The sequence below is a fragment of the Pleurodeles waltl genome, chromosome 2_2 (genome assembly GCF_031143425.1).
Source record: "Pleurodeles waltl isolate 20211129_DDA chromosome 2_2, aPleWal1.hap1.20221129, whole genome shotgun sequence".
NCBI lineage: Eukaryota > Metazoa > Chordata > Amphibia > Caudata > Salamandridae > Pleurodeles > Pleurodeles waltl.
Genome location: NC_090439.1, coordinates 333,149,255 through 333,174,591, shown reverse-complemented (window position 1 = coordinate 333,174,591; position 25,337 = coordinate 333,149,255).

Sequence of the window (25,337 nt, the reverse complement as noted above, 5' to 3'; positions counted from 1 at the left end):
ATGGTGTTTGTTTTTTTTGGAACTGGCAAGTAATTATTTCAGTAGGTTAGTTGTTGTTAGTAATGTAGAATATATGCTAGACTGTTGAGGTAGTCTGATGATGTTATTGTATCAAATTGTTGTATTTTTGCCAAAATTCTTTCGGTCATTTCTTTGCTTTTTTTACTTGTGCGTGGATTCAGGCTACCTGACAGTGTTTGAGCAAGTCTCATTTCTTGGAAACTTTGTTCCTTTTTCAAAATTTACATGAAATGATACAGGTTTGGGTGGGGTTTACCTATTATTTTATTGAAGGCGTTGTGCCATCCTTCTATGGCATTATTAGTCTTTGCACCACCTTCTAAACTGGTTTGGTAGCAGTTCCACCATTCTATTGGAAATCTTGGCTTTCGTCTGCGACCAGATCTGTTCAGGTGTCCAATCCAGGTTTCTTCGAAGTAATTTAGTAAGGGTTCTAATTTGTCTTCATTTTGTGTATAATAGTTAGACTCTGTTATTGTGGTGTAATACTCATCTACTTTTGTAGGTGGTACAAAGCATAATGCTGTGAGTTTTTTAATTCAAATTGTAGTATGCAATCTGAGAAATATTCTCTACTTAGAGATGATTTTTGTATTCTACGCCAATATGCTTGTGAAAAGTGGAAAAAGCATCCTTGAATTTGGGTTTGTGGATATATTTTTAGTATTGTATTTATCATTGATAATTCGAAATCTAGTATTACTTTTCTAGGTGTTTTATTTAATGTTTTGTTTTTGAATGTTGATAAAAACTCACTGTAATTAGAGGAATGTTTATCAGGTAGTAATGCATACACTAGGGGGATTGTAGTGTTATTTTTTATGGCATGTATGGTGTAAATTTGAGTGAATGGATGGGGTGGAGATTTAAAGATTCCATCCATCATCCAAATTTCACTATTTTGTAGGATTAGTAAGTTGGATGTTGTGCTGAATATTAGTATTCTTTTTTGAGGGTTTTCATTGTCGTGGATGAGGAAAGTTTCTTTGGAGAAGGTAATTGTTAGTTCTGGGGGGAAGTTAATGTCTTCATAGGTTTGTGGTGTTATATGTTGGGGATTACTTGCCAGTCTTTCTCGTTGAAATATTCTCCTAAGGTTTGGTACAGAAGGCATGCTACCGGAAATCTGTATTGGAATATTTTGTACTACCTCCCTTATAACCTGTCCGCAGGAGTCATTGGAGGTATGTGCAATGTTTTTTATTTTTTGTATGTTTTCTCTTATTTCAATTTCTATTGCAGAGGCAGAGTGGTTGTTATCTGTTGTTTTAACAACGGTGTTTTCTAGAGTTACAGCTCTGCCTCTACAATGTGAAGAGTAGAATTGTACACACCTCCAATGGCTCCTGAGGTTGACAACCTTGTCTCTGCAATAAAGATAACCTTCATACTTTAGTAACTGGTTTCCGGTTCTTGAGGTTATGTAACTTGCTTCTTCTTGCGATGCCATTTGTGAAATATCTGTAAATAATATAAAAGAAATAGGTTAAAAGAAGTTTGCAGTTTTTATTATTAAATTTGTGGTGGATTTAGTTTACCACTTAGTAAGTTAATTAATATATAATGTATTCTATTTGTAATTATTTGGGGTAGGTGGTTTGTTATCTTTTATATTTGGTGATTGTGTGTTATTTATTGAGGTAAGTCATTTTTGCTTTTAGATTTGTATTTGTGGGTCTCTTGTGTTCCTAGTTTTTGTTATGAGGTAAGTAGTTGGTGGAGTTGTAATAGTATATTATTTAATAATTATTCTGTAGCACTTATGTTAATGTAAGTATCTAGTGAAGTTGCTTTGATTATTTTATAATGTTTTGAGTATTTGTAATGTGATATGAGGTAAGTACTTGGTGGAGTAGGAATAGTAATTTTAGTGTTATTTACTGTGTAGCAGCTGCTGTGACGTAAGTATGTGGTGGACTTGTTATAGTAGATTTAATTAGGTTAGTGGGGGGTTTTAGGTTTTGAGGAGGGGGTGGGGGGTTAGGGGGTTTTAGGTTTTGGGGTGGGGTTGGGGGGGTGGGGCATTTTTGTTTTTGGGTAGGTGGTTGGGGTTAGGGGTTTTTAGGTTTTGTGGTGGTTTTGGGGGGGTGGAGTGTTTTTGGTTTTGGGGAGGGAGTGGAGGGTCAGGGGCTTTTAGGTTTTGGGGTGGGTTTGGGCGGGTGGAGTGTTTTTGGTTTTGGGGAGGGGGTGGAGGGTCAGGGGGTTTTAGGTTTTTGGATGGGGTTGGGGGGGTGGGGCGTTTTTGGTTTTGGGGAAGTGGTGGAGGGTGAGGTGGTTTTAGGTTTTGGGGTGGCGTTGGGGGTGTGGGGCATTTTTGGCTTTGGGGAGTGGGTGTGGGGTCAGGGGATTTTAGGTTTTGGGGTGGGTTTGGGGGTGTGGTGCGTTTTTGGTTTTGGGGAGTGGGTTTGGGGTCAGGGGATTTTAGGTTTTGGGGTGGGGTTGGGCGTGTGGGGCGTTTTTGGTTTTGGGGAGTGGGTGTGGGGTCAGGGGATTTTAGGTTTTGAGGTGGGGTTGGGGGTGTGGGGCGTTTTTGGTTTTGGCGAGTGGGTGTGGGGCAGGGGATTTTAGGTTTTGGGGTGGGGTTAGGGGGTGGTGCATTTTTAGTTTTGGGGAGGGGGTGGGGGTAGGGGGTTTTTGATTTTGGGGTGGGGTTGGTGGGTGGGGCGTTTTTGGTTTTGGGGAGGGGGTTGGGGTGAGGGGGTTTTAGGTTTTGGGGTGGGGTTGGGGGTGGGGGGGTGGTATGTTTTTGGTTTTGGGGAGGGGGTGGTGGGTTAGTGGATTTTAGGTTTTTGGGTGGGTTTGGGGGGTGGGGCGTTTTTGGTTTTGGCGAGGAGGTGGGGGGTTAGGGGGTTTTAGGTTTTGGGGTGGGGTTGGGGGGTGGGACGTTTTTGGTTTTGGGCTGGCGGGGGGTTAGGGGGTTTTAGGTTTTTGGGTGGGTTTGGGGGGGTGGGACGTTTTTGATTTTGGGGAGGAGGTGGGGGTTAGGGTGTTTTAGGTTTTTGGGTGGGTTTGGGGGGTGGGGAATTTTTGGTTTTGGGGAGGAGGTGGGGGGTTAGGGGGTTTTAGGTTTTTGGGTGGGGTTGGGGGGGTGTGATGTTTTTGGTTTTGGGGAGGAGTTGGGGGTTTAGGGTGTTTTAGGTTTTGGGGGGTGGTTGGGGGTGGCATGAGGGATGTAGGGTGAATGGTGCTTATTAGTAGTTATTTTTTCAAGTATGGTTTTACAATGAAATATTGTTGTTAAGGTATTTGTGGTAAGATTGTTAGTAGAAAGCAGAAGGTTGGTAGTCTGTCTTTGTTGTTAAGGCTCTAGTTGTTTTGGAAGTTGGTGTTTTGTTATGAAATGGATTTATGTTTATTGTGGAGCAGCTGTTTAGAGGTAAGTGTTTGGTGGAGTTGTTATAGTTTTTTTTTTTATATAATATATGTACTGTGTTTGTGAAGTGTTTTTAATTTTATAGAATTTATGTGTGTTTGGTGTTATGTTAAAGGGTATTTGAATAAGAATGTTTGTTTTGTTTTATTTAACTAGAAAATCTGGTTGTATGTTAAAATGAAAATATTATACTTACTTTGAGGTTTTTTTCTTATTTCAGATGTTATTTTTTTTTAAATTGATTTCTTTCAATTTTTTAGGTCTTCTGGTGTTTTTTTGGGTTCTTGGAGTCTGTAAGAAATAAGAAAAAGTGTATTATTTAGTTTATTCTTTTGTTTTATTAATTATTTAGTTATTTTGATTTATGAGTTATTTTTTTAGTAGGTTTAATTTTGGTGAATAATATTTGGTTTTTGGTTAAATTTATTAGGTGAATTATTTTATTTTTTTAACTAATTTGTACTTTTAATATTTAATATATATATTTTAATTCTATTATGGTATTCGTTATTTAACAATTTTTTTAATGAATTTGTTTATGGTTAATGAAATTGTTTTTGAATAATGGTAATGGTTTACCTTTGATGATGAAGGTGTTGTGTTTATTTTTTTGGTCAGTTTCTTGATATTTATGCCTGTAACAAAATAGTACGAAAGGTATGTTAATTATATATTATTTTAGCTTTGGTATAGGTTAGTAAATTTCTTTATATTTATTCATGGATATTTTACCTTGTTATCTCAGTAGATGGCGGTGTTGGATAAATTATATTTTAATTCTTTTCCGTAGTGATCTGCTCGTCTTCTCTGTAAGTTGTTCGGTGTCGTAATGAGTAGAAAATGGAGGTGGTTGGTATTTATATGTGTTTTTGTAACTATAGTTTTATTTGAAAATTGAATGTGTTTTGGATGTGTATTTTTATTGAGAAATCGTTTGTGATGTTAGATTTATATAATTGTGGAGTGTATTTGTTTTGTAGTTTATATTTTTTTTTATGTTCGTTCTTGTTTGTTCAGTAGAGGAAGTACTTCCTGGGTCATGTAGAAAGTGTTGTAGGACTAGCGTTTTATGTGGGTTTTTTTTGAGTGTTGTGTTTGTTTTATAATTATTTAAGTATTATTTATTTTGTTTTAAAAGGGTGTTTATATATTTTGGATTTTTGTGATGTTTTGTGTTTTTGTATGTAGGAAATATATTGTTATTTTTTATTTCGTTTTTTTTCTGCCTAGTATTGTAGTGGTTTTCATATTTTATTTATTAATCATTATTGTTTAGATGTGGTATTAATTATTAATATTTTTCGTTGTTTGGAGTTCGTTTTAAATATATTCGGTGTTTAGGCGTTTTCGGTGTTGGGTAGTATTTGTTTGGGAATTCGTTGTTTGGCTAGTCGTTTGTTTGGCTAGTAGTTATTTTAGGATACGTTGTTTAAGTATTCGTTGTTTGGGTAGTAGATTGTTTGGTTATTAGTTATTTGTGGAGTCGTTATTTAGGTAATTTTTTTTGGGGTAGTTGTTATTTAGGTAGTAGTTATTTGTGGAGTCGTTGTTTAGGTAGTCGTGGTTTACATAGTAGTCGTTTAATGGAAGATTCGTGATTTTGTGGTTTTCGTAGTCGTTAAATAGGTGTTCGTTGTTAAGGAATAATTTAGTTAATGTTTTTTTTTCGTTGTTTAGACTTCGTTGTAAAATAATTCGTTTTATATGTTTTTTCGGTGTTGGGAAGTCGTTGTTTAAGTAGTAGTTGTTTAGGTAGTAGTGGTTTAGTGTCATATTCTCTGGGCACCAAGCCCCCTCCAGAACCAGTGGAGATTTACATCCACTACATCTGTCCTTGGCAGGATGAAGCACTCTGGGCACCAAGCCCCCTCCAGAACCAGTGGAGACTGTTATCCACTTGAGCACTTGAGAGACTGTGGCTTTGCACTCCCCACGATATAGCAGTGTGCAACCCATCCACTTGAGAGACTTGTGAGACTGTGGCTTTGCACTCCCCAGGATTGAACAGTGGGCAAACCACCCACTGTAGAGACTTGTGAGACTGTGGCTTTGCACTCCCCAGGATTGAACAGTGGGCAAACCACCCACTGTAGAGACTTGTGAGACTGTGGCTTTGCACTCCCCAGGATTGAACAGTGGGCAAACCACCCACTGTAGAGACTTGAGAGACTGTGGCTTTGCACTCCCCTGGATTGAACAGTGGGCAAACCACCCACTGTAGAGACTTGAGAGACTGTGGCTTTGCACTCCCCAGAATTGAACAATGGGCAACCCACCCACTGTAGAGACTTGTGAGACTGTGGTTTTGCACTGCCAGGATTGAACAGTGGGCATGGGGCCCCCTTGTGGATTTGGCGTCGTGACTCAACTGGCTGAGGTGCCCACCCTTTCCCTTCCCCCTGAGGTGCCTGTTTTATTTCTATCTGATGCCCCTGCAGTGTTCTCTCCGTCATGTTTGGGTATCTTGTATGGGCCTCGCCCATGCAGTGTGGGCCCAGTGGACTTTAAGGGTGGAATACCTTGGACTAATATTCTTGGTGTATATATTTGTAAATAGTGTATATTATTTGACTACTGAATTTTAATATATTGCATTCGTTCACCTCATTTCCTTTTGTCTTTGCATTCTTTCAGGGGAGTTGGGGGGTGTAACTGCAATGTATCATGCTGTATTAGTGTGTGAGGGTGGCGGTGGGGGTTTTGCGTGTTGCGTGTTGCGTGTATGTGTCACTGTTTTTTCCCTCCCCCTCCCCTGTGTCGTAGGTGCAGTACTCACTGTGGTCTTCGCCGCTGGCGTTCGTGCTCCTGGTAGAGGAGCAAGAAGATAAGGGCCGGTAAAATGTGGAGCTCTGGTTCCATAGCGTCCTGGTTCCTCGTGGGGTGTGCAGAGGTGAGCGTTTTCCCTTCGAAGTCCTGTTTCTGCCGTGTTTTTGTTCACGGTGAATCCGCCCTGGAAAAGGAGGCAGATTGGTAGGTTGTGATACTGTGGGCGGTACATTGTCTCCCACCTGTCTGGTGGCGGTGACCTGCGCGCTGTTTGTTTGTACCGCCATGGCGGTCGGAGTGTAAAGTGGCTGTCTTTGTTGGCAGTTTCCACCATGGTTGTGATTCCATTTTTTTTTCCGCCGGCCTGTTGGCGGTCTTACCGCCGCTTTAACACCGGCTTCCAGGGTTGTAATGACCACCTATATGTCCTACACTGCACCCTGCCCTTGGGGATACCTAGGGCCTACCTTAGGGGTGTCTAACATGTAGGAAAAGGGAAGGTTTAGGCCTGACAAGTGGTTACACTTGCCAAGTCGAATTTGCAGTTAAAACTGCACACACAGACACTGCAATGGCAGGTCTGAGGCATGATTACAGAATTACTTATGTAGGTGGCACAACTAGTACTGCAGGCCCACTAGTAGCATTTGATTTACAGGCTCTGGGCACTGTACTTCGGACTTTCTAATAAATCAAATATGCCAATCATGGATAAACCAATTACATATACGTTTTGTAAAGGAGCACTTGCACTTTAACACTGGCTAGTAGTGGCAAGGTGCCCAGAGTAACAAAAACAGCAAAATCAGAGTCCAGCACACATCAACAACCTGGGAAACAGAGGCAAAAAGTTAAGTGAGACCACGCCAAGGACAAAAAGTCTAACAGGCCCTAAGACTTCAGGAGACCGGAGGCAAGCTCAATCCAAGCCCTTGGAGAGCACTTCTCAGTGTGGCCAGAGGTCATCAAGGCAGCAGGACAACAGGGCAACAGCAAGGCAGCAGTCCTTCACAGCAAAGCAGTCCAGGTGAGTCCTCTGGGCAGCCAGGAAGCTCCTCTTGGCAGTTTGCAGGATCTGATTCTGAGTATCTGTCCCAGGAAGTGTCTGAGTTGGTAGGGTCAGGGACCCAGCTTATATACCCAAAAGTGCCTTTGAAGTGGGGGAGACTTCAAAGGGTAGTTTTGAAGTACGCACGGTCCCCTTTCAGTACAGGTCTGTCTGCCAGGGTGTGGCAGTCCTTTGTGTGAGGGAAGGCCACTAGCCTTTGAAATGTGTCAAGGCCTTCCACCCTTCCAGCCCAGGAAGACCCATTCAGTATGCACATATGTGCAAGTGTAACTGAGAATCCTGTGTTTGTGGTTGTCTGGGTGAAATGCACAAGGGAGTTGTCAACCAGCCCAGCCCAGACGTGGATTGGAGACATCCTGCAAGGCACAGATGGAATGCATAGAAATGTGCCATTTCTAAAATAGTAATATAAAATCCAACCTCACCAGTCAGCAGGATTTTGTATTACCATTGTGGTCATACTAAATATGTCCTGTCTACCCCTTTCTGATCAGAGTCTGCCACTCAAACAGTATATGAGGACAGCCCTAATGTTAGCCTATAAAAGGAGCAGGCCTCACAGCAGTGGAAAATGAATTTAGGGGTTTTCCACTACCAGGACATATAAAACACACAGGCATATGTCCTGTCTTTTACCTGCACAGTAGGAACTACCTTAGGGTGAATTATATGTAGCAAAAGGGGAGTTTAAGGCTTGGAAAAGACTTTCAAATTTCAAGTTGAAGTGGCAGTGAATCTGCACTCACAGGCCTTGCAATGACAGGCCTGAGACATAGTTAAGGGGCTACTTGTGTGGGGGACACAATCAGTGCTGCAGTTCCACTGGTAGTATTTAATTTACAGGACCTGGGCCCATGTAGAGCACTTTTCTAGGGACTTATAAGTAAATCAAATATGCCAATTAGGGATGAACCATGTTTTAAGGGATTGAGCATATGCACTTAAGCACTGGTGAGTACTGGTAAAGTGTGCAGAGTCTTTAAAACAGTGCCAAAAAAGTGCAGGGAGGCAGGCAGAAAGTTGAGGATGACCAACATAAGGCTGTCAGGTCTAACAGCCCTCCCTATGATGTTCCTGAGAGGCTATCAAAATATCACACTGCATTACTTGGCATAATGCAAACTCCAATACAGGCGTTAAATATGCAGTCCGACAAACTGGACATTCAAATTGATCTTATGAATGTAATGGCCACACATATAGTGGACATAAGTGCCAAACTGGAGAAGTTAACCAACTTAATAATGTGGGCCCAAGATGCAAATCCCCCTTTTCAATTTTCCTGCACATGCAGCCCAATCATTCACTGGGGCAAATGAGCAAAAAGCTAATGAGAAGGCCTTAACGGTGACCGAGCTACCAGCAGACAACACCAATTCTAACAAGGCTAATTTAGTAATTTAGATTATCCCAGTGCCAGAGGAAGAGAGTAAGGAAAGCCAGGAACAAACTATATCAAATGACAAATAATGCACCATCCAAGGCATTTTCAATATTCTCAGTCAAGGAGAATAGGAAAACATCCACCACTTCACCAAATCAAACCCTTACCTATACAGACATTGAAATAGTATCAACATCTTCTGCCCATAGAGTCAATGACCAGTTTGAACACCAAACAGACAGGGCATTATTGCCATTAGTTAATATAGCTTTAAAAGAGGGTACCCTCTTGTATGCAGTGGCAGTAGTTCAAGCACAAAATGAACCCTTAAGGGATCCTACTCATCAAGCACAGCTTGAAGAGAGGCCATCACACCCATCAGCTCGGTCCTCCGCCACAGCCTCTGCATCTTTACATGTGGCAGCAACAGCCCGAATAGAATTCCAAAATCATTCCAGCTACCAAGAATGAAATCCTACAAGAACCCATCAGACACATATTAAGTCTGCAATAGATCGGAAGACATACAGCTCAAAAGCAGTAGATCAGTGCAGGAAAAGAGTGACGTCACAACCGTCAAATCATGACAGTCCAGCTAAAAGTGGGGCTAGTCCAATCTTTTCACAACCTTTTCAAAGTGGAGAGAGATTAGTCTGCACAGCAAACACTTTTAATGACACCTCTCCCAGATTGGTGGTAACAGTTCATGGCCCTGCGGCAAGCAACAACCTGGAGCCAATTAACCAGGATGCCCAAAAGGTACTGCAATATAATGAGGAGGGAGGACCTCGAACTGGCAAAAAGGAGGGCAACAAGCCGGGTCCCTGTGCCTCTGTAATATCGCCTTAGCAAAAAAATCTAAATCAAGATCAAAATGTAAAGCAATGAGTTTGGAACACTTGCCTATGAGAGCACCCTGCAAAGCTTGCATCCTCGTGAAGCCTGAATACATCTCACGGGGCAATCGCAACACCCTAAACAGAAGAAACATAATGCAGCTACTGGCTGAAATTCCATCACTGAAGCATCTTAATTCTACAGACTTGGTTTCAGTTAAATGTTGTCATGGTGAAGACCCACATGGCCCGGAATACACATTAACACAAGGGCGATCAGAAGCTATAGCCCATTCAATTTTAGCATGGGCAAATCATTTTGATTCATGGAGAATCAACATTGCAGAACAAACAGCAATGCACCTTCCCTTTCCTTTAATACAATCACTGAAATGCATTCTTAACCCAATACCAGCCATCTCAATCCTACAAGCCACAGAAGGTCCCTCAATTAGTGTTTAAGATGTAGCGGAATTAGCAACAGCAGCCATTCCACATCAAAATCAATAGGCTTGGCTCTCTCCATCACTCAATCCATCAAACAGAGGGTGACTGCAAAACCCCAGGGCTGGGGTTAAACCAGAAGCACCCCTCCACCTTCTTTCATGGAACATTGCTGGTGCCAAAACAGTACTTCCAGATGGATTAATCCCCAAAAAGTGGCAGTTATATGACATAATTGCTTTACAAGAAATGTGGCTGTTGGAACCACTGCCCCTGGTTGGATACACAAACATTTTCATCTTGAGGCAGAAAAACTGCAACGTTTTGGTAGACCGCAAGGTGGCCTTGCAGTTTATATAGCAATGTAATTAAACATCAAGGGCCATATTTATACTTTTCGACGCACAACTGTGCCAACGCAGTTGTGCGTCAAAAAATTTAACGCCGGCTAACGCCATTCTGAAGCGCCATGCGGGTGCCGTATTTATTCAATGACGTTAGCCGGCGTTAGCCAGTGGAGCTGCCTGGTGTGCGTAAAAAAAAATGACTTACACCAGGCAGCGCCGGCGTAGGGGAAAATGGAGCTTGGGCGTCAAAAAATGGGGCAAGTCAGGCTGAGGCAAAATTTTCGCCTCAACCCGATTTGCGCCATTTTTTTGACTCCCAACCCCCATTGAAATGACTCCTTTCTTAGCAAAGACAGGAGTCATGCCCCCTTGCCCAATGGCCATGCCCAGGGGACTTATGTCCCCTGGGTATGGTCATTGGGCATAGTGGCATGTAGGGGGGCACAAATCAGGCCCCCTTATGCCACAAAAAAAAATATATATACTTACCAGCACTTACCTTAATGTCCCAGGGGTGGGTCCCTCCATCCTTGGGCGTCCTCCTGGGGTGGGCAAGGGTGGCAGGGGGTGTCCCTGGGGGCATGGGATGGCACCTCTGGGCTCCTTCCGAGCCCACAGGTCCCTTAACGCCTGCCCTGACCAGGTGCTAAAAAATGACGCAAAAGCGGCTGGACGTCATTTTTTTTGACCCACCCACTCCCGGGCGTCATTTTTGCCCGGGAGTATAAATACAGCGCACATGCCGCGGAGTCATTTTTTAGGCGGGAACGCCTACCTTGCATATCATTAACGCAAGGAAGGTGTCCACGCTAAAAAATGACGCAAACTCCATGAACTTTGGCGCTAGATGCATCTAACGCCAAAGTATAAATATGGAGTTCGTTTTGCGTCCAATTTGCGTTAAAAAAAACGATGCAAATCCGGCGCAAACAGAGTATAAATATGGCCCCAAGACTGAACAAGTTTTATCCCCATACCTAGGTTCCAAGTCCTAAAACTGAGCACCTGGAAATCTCACAAAATAACTTCAGTAGTGCTATACAACATCCATGCACATCTTGAGGAGAAGCAGTGACTTTACTCTAAATTGATAACTGCATTAACAGAGATAAGATTCATAAACCCCTCATGTAAGATAATCCTGACTGGAGACTTCGATGCCAACTTATTCCACCACATAGAAGATGACGAAAAAATATCTATAGATAATGCATTTTGGAATATTCTAACGCATCATTTTCCAGCAGGCAAATGCCCCAATGTCAAAGGAGAGTGATTAGCCATCTCACTGGAGCACCTTGGGGTGAGGATAATTAATGGCAGAATATAGGATAATGTCCCCCTAAATTACACCTACTTCGGTTCAAAGGCATGTTTCTACCTGGATTTTACTGCCCTATCACTGGCGTTAATTCCTTTTTTAAGAAAATTCAAGATTGTCTTTACTACATTAAGTGACCATGCACTACAGCAATTAACTTTAAATCTAAATCCCCCAAAGCATGCCTAAGCACTGGTCGACACTAGCTTTCTCAAGTCAAATAACTTGAAAAGATTAAAGTGGTCCAGTGACACAATAGCTGGTCAGTCGAGTTCGGTCATGAGTCTGCTAGAACAAGCAAGCACATCAGCAGCCAGCCATAAGGATCGTTGGAATGCCTTTCTTATTAATGTGCAGTTAAAGGCTCCTTGTGTAACACACCAGCAAACTGGTAGATGTACTCCAACCCTCTCGATAAAATGACAAATTTTAAAGAAAGAGCTAAAAAAAACAAGTACCTGGTCCAAGAAAGTAAATGCCTAAGCAACAACATGCGAGTCAATAAAGCAGCTTAGGAAGCAATATAAAAATAAGTTTTGGGAAAAGCAGACACTCATGAATGAGTCGTTTTGGCAAAGGCTTATCAATAGCTCCTGCTAGCCTGTTTTGGTAGATAGTAATTGCTTTAATACATTCCCCAGGCTAACAAATAGCTCAAATGTCTCAGAAGAATCTTGAATTATGCATTTGAATAGTGCTTTTTCTAATGATCTTGCCTCAGGGATGCCAAGGCCATTAAATTAACAAAACTCTACAAACAAGGCAAGCCAGTTGCAACCCAATTCATCCACTCAATTACTTAGCAGGAAGAACGAAGTACAAATGTAACATACAAGGAACAGTCCACAAGACATCTGCCATAACACAATTGTTTCTCTGAGTGAGGTAGAACGGATTATAAAAGAAGGAAGTTCTAATGGAGCCCCAGGCCCTATTGGTATTCCACAGGCCATTTTCAAAATGGACCCTAAGTATTGGGCAAGTGTCCTGTCACCTTTATTCAGAGAAGCCACAGGGTCCATCCCAATGAACTGGAGAGGATCAATAATACGTCCAATCTATAAAGGTGGGGATCGATTATCTCCAGCTAACTATAAGATTATTGTACTAATAGAGGTCGAAGCCAAGTATTATGCCCCATTGATTTTACAAGAACTAACGCAGTGGTCAAACACTAATAATATGGTACCAGTCAACCAAACAGGATTTAGAAGGGGCTTCAGCACGAGCACCAACATCCTTGCACTTACAATGCTGGCTGACAAATGCAAGTGACAGAGGAAGAAATTATATCTGTGCTTTGTCGATTTTAAAGCACCATTTTGCCTGAGTTGATTGAGGGATCTTATGGCATAAGCTAAAAGAAATGAGCATTCCTCCCACACTCCTCTGAGCCATTGAAGATCTCTACTCGAACACATAGATCCAGGTCAAATTAAGCGACTGCTCCAAGTTATCAAGGAAAATTCCTACTGAAGAGGGGCTGAAACAAGGCTGTGTGCTGGCTCCTCTTCTATTTAATCTGAAGCTGACCTTCTATTGAGCTAGATGGTGTAAACTCACATACACCACACTTGGAGCCTTTGACTTTATCTCATCTTGCTTATGCAGATGTGTTGTATTACTGAGTCACACCAAAATAGGCATGCAGAGATCAATCAATTAGTTAAAGTACTACGTGGAAGCTAACTGCTTAGAAATAAATCCCTCTAAAACTAAAACAATGTTTATTTCTAAAGGTCCAGCTCAGTCATTAAAGATCTATCTGGATGCTGAATTCCTTGAAGAACTCAACCACTAAGAAATATCTGAGGCTTTATCTGGACAACAAGTTTAACTTTTTAGAGCACAACCGTTATGTAACCAGGAAGGCATACGAGCCTTTCCATACTATTTGTACCCTTCGCAAAAGACTAGATGGGCCCTCTTTCAAGCCTTTACTGTCCATAATAACTGCCAGATTTATTCCGACAGTCGGATATTCAAGTACTGCTTTGCACGGGTTCGGTGCATCACTTTTGGATATCCTTCAAACTAAAATATATAAGGCAGTATTCAGTTTCCAAAAAAACGCTGCTCAAATTCATCTGGACTTTGGCCTCATAGCCCAATCATTGAGAAGAAAGTATGCAGCAATAAAGAAATGGTATAAAATAAGAGTAACAGAGAGTAATTTACTAAACAGTGCCTTATGGTTAGCCTTACTAAACGATCCTACCTCCAGTCATCATAAATACCCTTTTTCTGCTTTAAAACAGACAAACACGCTTGAGCTTTGGTAAAAGATCTTACCCTTACTATCCTTCAAGAAAGCAGTTAACAGAGCAGTAAAATTTCATTCGGTTTTGCATGATAAGAATATTTTCAGAAACGAACTCATGCTTGGATAGTCACCAACAGTTACGATATGGTGAAACCTGCTCAATAATTAACCCAGACTTTCTCCCCTTTTTATCAGGCAAAAACTGATGGCGCTTCATTTTGGCAACAATCCAGCCCTAGCAGACATGCCACAATGGAAAGATAAGGGCCCAACAAATTGCATATTATGCGGATCTGGAAAAGAGGATCTTATACATTTAATTTGCATCGGTCCCACGTTAAAGCAAGCCAGGGTCCCTTTATTGAAAAAATGTTCTTGGGTGGAGGGGTATATTCATGTAGGTCAGCAATTATTTGCAGTCTTAATCCTGAAGACGCTCAACTGAATTGTAAATTGATAACATTTCTCCAGTGGCATGCCATTGTTGTGAACTCGAAATGGAACTTGGATCAACCAGCACCCTTAGCAGTGCAGAACTAGTTGAGTGGTGACTCCAGGATGTCCAGCTAAGAATGCAAATGCAACAGCAAAGATTTACCATCCATTGGGGAATGATCCAAGGTCTGGCTGTTCCTCAGGATACCTATTCCTATAAGTAATCATCACTTTAGAATCAGCTGCTGGGTGGCAAATGAAGCAATATGGGTGACCTACTTGCAAGTCTACAGTATGCATAGGACACTTACGCTTCAGGAGGGAAATGAAGTAATATGGTCTAGCAACTTGAAGGCACTTGCACTTTACCTGCAAATGGAGTGAGAACAGGTGCTACATTGGGCCACAAATGATCCTGGACTGGTAATTTGCACTAGATTTTAGATAGAATCAACTAATTTAGAGGGCAAATGATATAATAACAAGGTTTTTGGTGCTATAGTAGACTATTTTTAAGCGGAAGAAAAAGTAAGATTCTTTTAGAATTGTATATTTAGCAATTTAAACAAATGCATTAGATTGGGTTTTATATTTATTGAAATGGTGTGTAATGGTTTTAATTAATATGCAAATAAATACATTTCATTTCATTTCAATCTGTTTCTCAGGCACTCGTTAAGCTTCACTGGTTGCCCATAAAAAGGTGGATAGTATTTAAGGACCTCTATATTGCCTTCCAGGCTCTTCATCACTCAGTTCCTGAATATTTCAGGAAAAAATGTGCATGGTATACTCCCTCTAGAACACTTCGCTCTTCACCAGCCAGATAAATCAGTGTTCTCAAGTTCAGAAGAGTCTTTTGGGGTGGTAGAAGTTTCATAGCTAGCATGGCCAAACTGTGGAACGCCCTTTCCTTTGAGCTGAAGCTAACCCCCAACCTTCCTGCTTTCAAGAAATCGTTCAAAACCTGGCTTTTTGCTATGTAGTTAATTGTCTACATACCTTTAAGTCACTAGCAGCACCAAGATGCCTCTGGGCATTCATGTGCTTTAAACGTTTGTTTATCATTTAATTTAGTTTACTATATCATTAAACCAAACAAATCAAATAAGTTCACCCTTCATTTTAAGTGCCCCCAGATTTTTTCTTTTGTTTCTTCTGAAGACTGGAAGATTAGGACAGTTGGATATTTCTTATAGCTATCATTCATTTTCACAATTATCAATCATATCGCTTGAATGACAATGATTTTGGGCTCCATGCAGAAAGGTAAATTCCTTCATATACACCTGTACTGTTATACCTGGGTGAACTTTTTAATAATGCCGGAGTAATGCTAGTCATTTCATTAGTTCTGTATTCTTTTGATGCAAAACTAAGCGAGTAACTAAGAATAATTTGGGGCAAAAAACCTACTGCAGAAGCACGTTTGGCTCTATGATGTTGTCTATCAGTATTGTGTTGTCACTGCTTTCTGAGAGCTCAAGTTATGTTAAGTTCAAGAGGACACATGTATTTGAAAACAGACTAAGGCCCTCATTCCGACCCTGGCGGTCAAAGACCGCCAGGGCTGGGGACGACGGAAGCACCGCCAACAGGCTGGCGGTGCTTCCTTGCCCATTCTGACCGCAGCGGTAAAGCCGCGGTCAGAAAACCGTGTCCGTCGGTTTCCCGCCGGATTTCCCCTGGCTGGGCGAATCCGCCATGGCGGTGGTGCTACCGCCAGGAACAGGATGGCGGGAACGGGTGTCTAGGGGCCCCTGGGGGCCCCTGCACTGCCCATGCCACTGGCATGGGCAGTGCAAGGGCCCCCTAACAGGGCCCCAGCCTGCTTTTCACTGTCTGCTATGCAGACAGTGAAAAGTGCGATGGGTGCAACTGCACCCGTCGCACACATGCAACACCGCCGGCTCCATTCGGAGCCGGCTTCTGTGTTGCAGGCCCCTTTCCCGCTGGGCCGGCGGGCGCTACCTTAGGTAGCGCCCGCCGGCCCAGCGGGAAAGTTGGAATGGCCCCAGCGGTCTTTTGACCGCGGGGCGGCCGAATGGCGGTTCCCTCCAAGCGGGCGGCAACCGCCGCCCGCCGGGGTCAGAATGACCCCCTAAAGGCCTTATATAGAGCTAGGAGGAAGGATGCTCTGATTTAGCCTATAATGGAACTGTAATACTATAGAAGGAAGATCTGCCACATTTGTAACAGTGCATCGCATCTGCCAAACACTAATTAAAGGCCTAGGGCTAGTCATCTCTGCTGTAGTCGTTTTGTGAAATGTATATATTTCACTTGTATTCTAGTGGGAATTTGTTTTTCATTTTGAATTTTTACTTTTATACTCAAAGCACAAAGAGATGAAACCAACATAGTAAAATATTCAAAAGGTTAGAGAAGGAGGAAAAATACATGTATCTTGAAAGAAACAACAGACTACTTCTAGTTTATAGGTCAATGTACCTCAAGCCATAAACACATAAATGGAACTTTACAGTGGAGTAGGAAAACAACAAGAGAACAAACCAACAGGAATACAGAAAAAAATGAAAGGAGGAGACGTTAGAGGAAAGGAAAGACACAAAGGGATTTTGTATCCTATCTTTAGCAATCTCTGGTAAAATTTAGCCTCTAAAAATTGCTAAAAACATAAACAACTTTGAAGATATGTGTGTTCAATCCTATACAGAAAGAACTAATAAATGCATGTGTGCCACCACTTCTGGAAACAGCGCAGAGGACCAAAGCAGAAGAGCAATAGACCTATTTATTTATTTTTTCCACACAAATGTCATTGCATTCTTTGTTAACAGTTATAAAGGTACAGTAATCCATAGTTACTCAATGATATATGCAATGCTCTTTACAAGTACAAAGTCATTGACATCTTACTGTATGGGCTAAATTTATCATGGTTTAAAACTGTCCGAAACCTCCCTCCCTTCCACTAACTTCCCCAACAAGCAAGAGCAGTTCACCATCTCCTATGATTACCCCTTAAGAACACACTAAGTATTACCAACACATCCTTTGGTGGGCCCATTAGTAGGTATATGTCAGTCACTGCTAGACTGTGTATTATAGATGTTACTGGGCAATTTCATGTTATTGTATATATATGCCATGGGGGTATGATGTGAGAGTGAACCCTACAGCATTGTAGATATGCCGGGTTTCTGATCCATATTGTGAAAATGTATAATTTAAGAGTGTATGTCCGTTTCCTTCTGCGCATATGATCAAAATTTCTCTAAGTGCTTATCCCACTCCAAGGAGATATGGGTTTTGCATAGCCTCCTATATTCCTCTCTATGCAGTGCTTCACTTTCAGCCTGGCCCCATTCCAACACTTCCATTTTCCAATGCGCTACCTGGGGAGGAACGGGCGATTTCCAGTGGCACATGATAGCCCAATATTAGCACTAAGGGGGTCATTCTGACCCTGGCGGCCGGTGGCCGCCAGGGCCACCGACCACGGGAGCACCGCCAACAGGCTGGCGGTGCTCCCACGAGCATTCTGACCGCGGCGGTTCAGCCGCGGTCAGAAGCAGCAAGTCGGCGGGCTCCCGCCGACTTACCGCTGCTCGGGGGAATCCTTCATGGCGGCGGAGCGCGCTCCGCCGCCATGAGGATTCTGACAGCCCCTACCGCCATCCTGTTCATGGCGGGAAACCCGCCATGAACAGGATGGCGGTAGGGGGTGCCGCGGGGCCCCTGGGGGCCCCTGCCGTGCCCATGCCAATGGCATGGGCACGGCAGGGGCCCCCGTAAGAGGGCCCCGCAAAGTATTTCAGTGTCTGCCATGCAGACACTGAAATACGCGACGGGTGCAAACTGCACCCGTCGCACCCCTACAACTACGCCGGCTCAATTCTGAGCCGGCGTCCTCGTTGCAGGGGCATTTCCTCTGGGCCGGCGGGCGCTCTTTTGGAGATCGCCCGCCCGCCCAGAGGAAATGTTAGAATGGCCGCCGCGGTCTTGTGACCGCGGTGCGGTCATTTGGCGGCGGAACCTTGGCGGACGGCCTCCGCCGTCCGCCAAGGTTAAAATCAGGCCCTAAGTCAGCAAAAGGCATGGCCACACCAGTCTTCCGTGATCGAGAGTAGAAACTTAGGATACAAGCATCTGGTGTCGTCCAATAATCATATCCTGTTACATATTTGAGTATCTGTGCTATTTCCAACCAATACATTTGTAACTGCGTGCAACGCTAGGGCATATGTAATAAATCTGCATCCACTTGTCGGCAACAGGGGCAGCCCTGCTTCGGCACCTGAGTATAATTTATTGATACTATGTGGGGTAAGGTATGCCCTATGAAGTATGGAGAACTGGATACATTTAAATCTGGAGTTTCTGGATATGATTTTTGGGGGTGCAAGCAGTCTCTTCCATTCTGCGCCCGGTAATGTACGGTTGAGGTTTATATCTCATTTTTGACAGAGGGTTTGTAGGGATATTCTTAAGCGTGATCATAGGCCTCTATACAGACATTGGATTAGATGATTGCCATGACCTACCGTATGTAATACTGTTAGGAATTCAAATGTAATAGGTGTAATACCATCTGGTGCCCAGTGTTGACGTACAAAACAAATTATACCTCAATGGACTAACAACAGTGTGTCTGGCAAGCCCTGAGCCTGTATAAAGTTTAGGTGGGGCATCAATACTCAGTCTGCAAATAACTTTGACATAGTGATAGTTTCTTACTGCACTCAAGCATGTAATCTCTGTGATGATAAAGTACCTATTGCAAGTGGAATTCCCTTCAATAGCATATTAGGGGCATAGGGAATTGGAATATGTATATAGCCTAGGGACATTCGCTAGTATGCCATGGCCACCCGCACCAAAATTTGGACCTGGCATCGTATGGCTGTGTTTGGGCATAACAGCTGATGCAATTGTCCATTGTGTACTTGAGCTGGTGTATAGCCTGTTTTCATGTAAATTGTATCCTGCCAGCCAATACACTAACCACTGCAGTTGTGCTGCTATACAATATGCCTTGATGTCTGGGGCACCCATTCCCCCCTCCAGCACCGACAGCTGTAGTTTTTTCAAGCCTATCCTGCGATTCCCTGGCCCCCACACCAACTGATTCATTCAATAAAGTATTCACAGTGGTAAACACTGTGGCTGGAACCACCACCGGTAGATTAGCGAAATAGTACAGGAATCTTGGGAGGAGGACCATTTTTGCCAGTGCCAATCTACCCACTGCAGAGAGGGGTAGTGTAGTCCAGAATGCTATTTGTGTCTTAATATTATGAATCGCCTGTTGCAAGTTACCATCTAAGATATCATGTAGGTCTCTCTCTCTCTCTATATATATATATATATGAATATATATATATATATATATATATATATATCTATATATATATATCTATATATATATCCCTAAATAGCGAAATGTACGGGTCGCCACTGGGATTTGAGCTTATCCTAGCACCAGTGTCTGCCACTCTTAAGTATGCTGAAACGCAAAATTACCTGATTTTGCTGCATTTATTTGCAGACCGGAGAGTCTGCTGAGTGCAGTCAGGTCGTCTGCTATTGCGGACTTATCTTGTCGTATGTCCCGAACATATATTATCACATCATCTGCATATAAAGACGGAGCCTGTACCTCGCATCTAAGCGGGATGACCTAGTCCAGTGCACTGCATCGCAGTAATTGTGGTAGGGGTTTGATTGCAACTACAAATAATAGTGGCGATCAGGGACAGCCCTGACATGTGCCCTGGGAGATGTTATAAGATTGTGATATGCACTTTCCTGTTTTTTCCCTTGCTGGTCTAAGAGGTTGGTATCCCGTAGTGGGTAAGTGTGGACAACAGGAATTCCCAGCTCAGTGTATCAAATATGAACCTATTTCCAAGGATAGGTAGCCTGTGTATGGATATTTTTCACACGAACTGTACATAACATGGAACAGGTGATGTATATTGAGTAAGTGTTATGGTTCGGCATGAAGCCATTTTGATACGTGTGTAATATCTGTGGCAGCTGTGGGAGAAGTCGTTTTGCTAGGATTTTCCCTAAAATGTGATATTCCGTATTCAGGAGAGACAGAGCTCTGTACGCGGTTAACATAAGAGGTGGCTTATTTGGTTTCAGAAAAGATGTTACCATGGCTTGCCACTATGTGGGGGGTAATTGTCCCACCCGTAATGAGTGAGTATATAATTTCAACAGCTGCAGAGCAAGTTCTTGTAAATAGGTACTGTAAAATTCAATGGGTAGTCCATTAGACCCTGGCATCTTGTTACCTAACATATCCCCAACCGCACCCTTGATTTCTTCCACTGTAACATCAGCTCCCAACTCCTCGTGATATTGTGGTGTTATCTGGGGTAGGTGTGTCTTAGTCAAGTATGCAAGCAGCAGTGTATCGGGAGGAGATGTGGGGGCAGTGTAAAGATTAGCATAGAAAATCCCAAAACACCTTATTTATACTCAGTTGCATACTCACCACACCTTGTGTTTCAGAATGTATGGCGAGGATTGGGGTTGGTGGGATGGGGCATATTAAGCATGCCAGTAGGGTCCCTGATTTGTCTGCTTCAGTGTGCATCCATTGTATATATATACCTTATAATATATTAGTCTTAAGTGCTCTAGGTACTCTGCATGTGCTACCCTTGACTCTTGTAATATCGCTGGATCAACTTCTCCCCTGGCCTCCGCCTGCTCAGTACTAGCCATTGAAATTTCAACTTCCTTCAGGGCTCTCTTTATTTCGTTACGAGCACCTACTAACTTGCCAATGGAGGCCATTTTTGTGTTTTCTAAAAAATAATTATTTATAATCTGTGACAGTATTTTCTGAAAGGGCGCGTCTTCTAAATAAGTGGGCTGTAGTCTTATGGTGGGTATAGGTGTCGGTATTCTTCTCCATTGTTACATCAGTTCTAAGGGGTTGTGATCAGAAAGGGTCTTAGCAAGGTAGGTGGAGTGGGTTATAGTAGGCAGTACCTCTGGGGAGCACAGGAATCTGTCTATGCGTGTATGTAACTTGTGTGGATATGAATAATAAGAGTATTCACCTAATCCTATATTTCTGGTAAGCCAGGCATCTACTAGGACCAACCCGATACCCACTGTTGCAGGGACGCTGCATGTTGTGTCATTGCTGCTGTGGGTAGTGGGGGATGGGAGTGATCCAGTGACATATCCAGTACTGTATTAAAATCTCTGCCCAAAAGCCATTGGCATAGCTCCCAGTCGCTATGGACCATTGTTAGATGTGCCCAAAAAGTAATGCGGTCTGTATTTGGTGCATATATACACTGGGTCACTGGGTCTCCATCCAGTTTGCCCTTGACTAATACATATCTGCCCTGTGTATCAATATGCATTTCTTGCACCTTGAAAGGAACCCCCACCCAGATCCAAATAGCAGCACCGTATCCTGAATATGACGTACTAAAAAGCTGTCCCCTCCATCTCTTCTGCAAACAAATCACCTAAGATCAGAGCAAATGTGTCTCTTGTAAGTATATTATCTGTGCCTTTCTTCTATGTAATTGAGCTAATATTATATGCCTCTTATATAGTGTGCCCAGGCCCCTGACATTCCAGGTTAGGATCGTATAAGAAGTCATGTCCGCCTCTGCTGTGTCATGTGTGGCAACGCAATATTGATAAACAATTCATTCAGTGGTATATGCTTATATGTTTTGACAGTGAAATCTGCTACTTGCTGTGAACTTTGAAAAGCCAAATTCTCGGTCCAGTGCCATGTTGTCATTCGACCAAACATTATAGAGAACAAAAAACACATGTACATCAAACAACTTGTGCCTACGCTTATGTGGGGGACAGAAGCAATTGTATAAGGTTACCGTTTGTTTGCTGTGGAGAGCAACTCAGGCCCGGCCCCAGTCCACCTTATGTATGTATGCTGTGCTAGAGTGTGCCCTGAGATATACTCAAATACAATGTATGGTCAGAGGTCTACCCTCTATGCATAGCCCACAATATAAGAGGAGCCTTTCTACTGTAAGTGTGAGGGCCACTCCTACTTTCATTAAAAGGAAAATGTGTACAAATAAAGATTGTGAGACAACTGAGGAGTCACGGAGGAAAACAGGGCTACACTCCCCATGGAATCAGAGTCTAAGCCATCCTCCCACAATGTCCTGATCAGCACCAACACACAGCTGTGAAGCTGAACGAAGTGCCTCTAGTTGGCCCAGCAGAGCCTACTGTGAGGAGGGTGTAAGACCACTAAACTCCTCAGGAGCTCCAGCTAGTCGGGGGTGAGGTTGACGTTGCTTCCTTTGTTGTCTCGGGAGCACCCAGGTTTCCTCACTGGGTCTGCTGAAGTCAGGAAAAGTGTAGTCTAGCCATGTGTGCGTCATGTCTGGCGAGTGAGTCAAAAAAGAATACTTTCTTGTCATGTTGAATGCGTAATTTCACTGGGAACAGCAATGTGTAAGTAACTCCAGCAGCTAATAGATCTCTTTTGATGGCTTGGAAAGTAGCACTTTCACTGTGCAATCTGGGAACAATGAGACTTTCCCGTTGTTGAACAGGATTGGCGCCTTTACCCAGGCGGCTCCAAGCAGCACATCTCGGTCCCTATAGTTCAAACTTTTTGCGACGATGGGTCGAGGAGGCGCGCCCAGATTACATTTTTCTTGCTGAAACTCTGTGGGCTGGATGCGAACATTGTTTCAACAGGCACACCCTTCAGAGTCTTCGGACCTTTCTTGCAGTAGCTCCATCTGTTGTGTTAGCTTTTTGATCTCTGTATCCTGGGTTGTGCTGGCAGGCTCTAAAATGGTAAGTTTAGCCTCATTGTTTTTGACTCTAACCACTAATTTATGATGTTCATCTTTGATGAAGGATACTTCTGTGGTAAGACCCCTATCTTGTGTTCGATGGCCACTCAGGACTCCCGAATTTCACGGAGAATGAGGTCTAATTTGTCTTGGGGCAGCCCAAGGGCCATAGGGGGAATACAGTACAATGAAATTTGAGTCATAGAATCTTTAGAAGGTGGTGAACAGGAGGGCACTTGAGAATTTCTTGCACCAGATATTGCTTTAGATTTCCCCATCTCGCTACCATGAAATTCACATATAGCATATGTTAATTATTGGTTATATTTGTCAACACCAACAGCAGGTGCCAGATATTACCTTTATAAAATTGGGGGTCAAGGGCCTGGCATGCAACCTCCCACTCAGTGCGTCCATAAGCCACTTTTATGGTTGTCATGACTCTGGAAGTAGCAGGCGCGTTAATCAATATCATCCTCCTGCGCCGTATATACTCAGGTGTATTTACAGTCAAGGTGCACCGTACTGGCTCTCAGCTCACATTACTCAAACATCACACCACTCCGTCTCTGACATGGGGGGATAGTATTCAGAATTATGAGTGCCTCCCTGCCCATAGTCATAACCGTGTTCTGGTCTGTATAGGCCTTTGGTGTTAAAAAGGTCTGCGTGGCCTGTATTATTTGCTTCATTTACATTTGTGCCCTGTGAAACACCATTGGCAAAGCCGTAGGCTTCCCCCACAACCTAGTCCACTTGATCATCCACGGGGCCCCAGCAAGGCTTCCCAGCAAAATGACCAGATCCGTGTGAGCCCCTGGGCCACCACGATACTAACGGCTCGCCAGCTCCCAGTCACCCCGTGTGATCCTGAGGCTCCAGCCTCCCCTCCGGCACCGCCTGTTCACGGTCAGGTCCCTTCCACTGTCTGTAGTCATCAGGGTAGTTCAATCCGCACCAACACTGAATGGCTGTATGGGCTGCGCAGCTCATCCAGCCTAGACCGATTTGTGTCCCTCCACCACTATTTGGCACTCAGTGGCACTTTTCATAGCATTCTTGTTCCTGCATGCCTGTTTCTTAGGTGTATGAGGCGGGCACTATGCTTTCACTGGAGGATTATAGTAGATTTACTGGGGCCAGTCTGGGAGCTCCTCTGCTACACGTCTGCCATCTTGGGCAGTTAGCCATGCCCCCTCAATACATTTATAGGGCAATACTACAACTATCCAACCAAGATGAAGGAAAGGATTGTGGTGAAAAGAATTCAAGATCTCTTTGAAGGCAACTCACCTCTGGACAATAGTTGTTCTAGATTCCAGCCTAACAAGACCACAGAAGTCAGAAGTTTCATATATTAGGGAGGATTTACTACTAGCATTCGATGAAGGTGAATGGGTGGTGTTCGTATGTCAAGCCTTATCCCCAAAGTTTTATAACTTGATTACAACATGCTGTTAAGCAGACTACTGCTTTTAGTGGGTGCAGCTGGAAAAAGCTTCTCACAATTTTGTTTATTTGTGACAGAAAACAAATGTAACATAAGCACTCATCCATGATGAAAGTGGTACTATTGGGCCCCCAAGGGTTAATTTGCAACCTGAAGAATTCAAACACAAGTCCAAGATAGGATAAAATTAAATATTATCGAATGGATTTTGAACGATGAATCATTAATGAATTGGGAAACCAAGGCCAGGCCAAAAGAGTGCTACATACAGCTAGTGATTGATGCACTAAATGTGGTTTGTGTTAATACTTCGAAATTAGAGTAAATGACTGGTAAAATGTATTCACTATAAAAATATAATGAAAGCAAAGATTCAACTATTTCCTGCTCTTATTTTTGTTTGGTGTTAGAAAAAAATTAATGCTTCTAGGAGTGGGATCTGCATTACTTACTAAATCAAGAAACCACTAAATTCAATATTAACACCCATTCGATGGCTTCCAATAATAAAAATAATGAAATTAAAAGGTTATGCAATAATTGTCAGGTATTTCAAGAAAATATTTTTTTATTTTACCAAGATTCAAAGACATTAATACGTGGCAAGAAACCAGACTTGCAATTCCAAAAACAAAAAAAGCAAAAAATAGGACCATGTGGAGCTGTGGCCATTAATATCAAAATCACAATGTAGATGAGACAAAATATCAAGGACAGAATATCAAAAATAATATATTGACAAGTAGGTAAGTCTAGATTTTCTGTACCTTACTCCAGATATATGTACCCATGTGGTACATATATTTTTAAGGTACATAGATGTGGAATTAGGAATAGTGAATCTG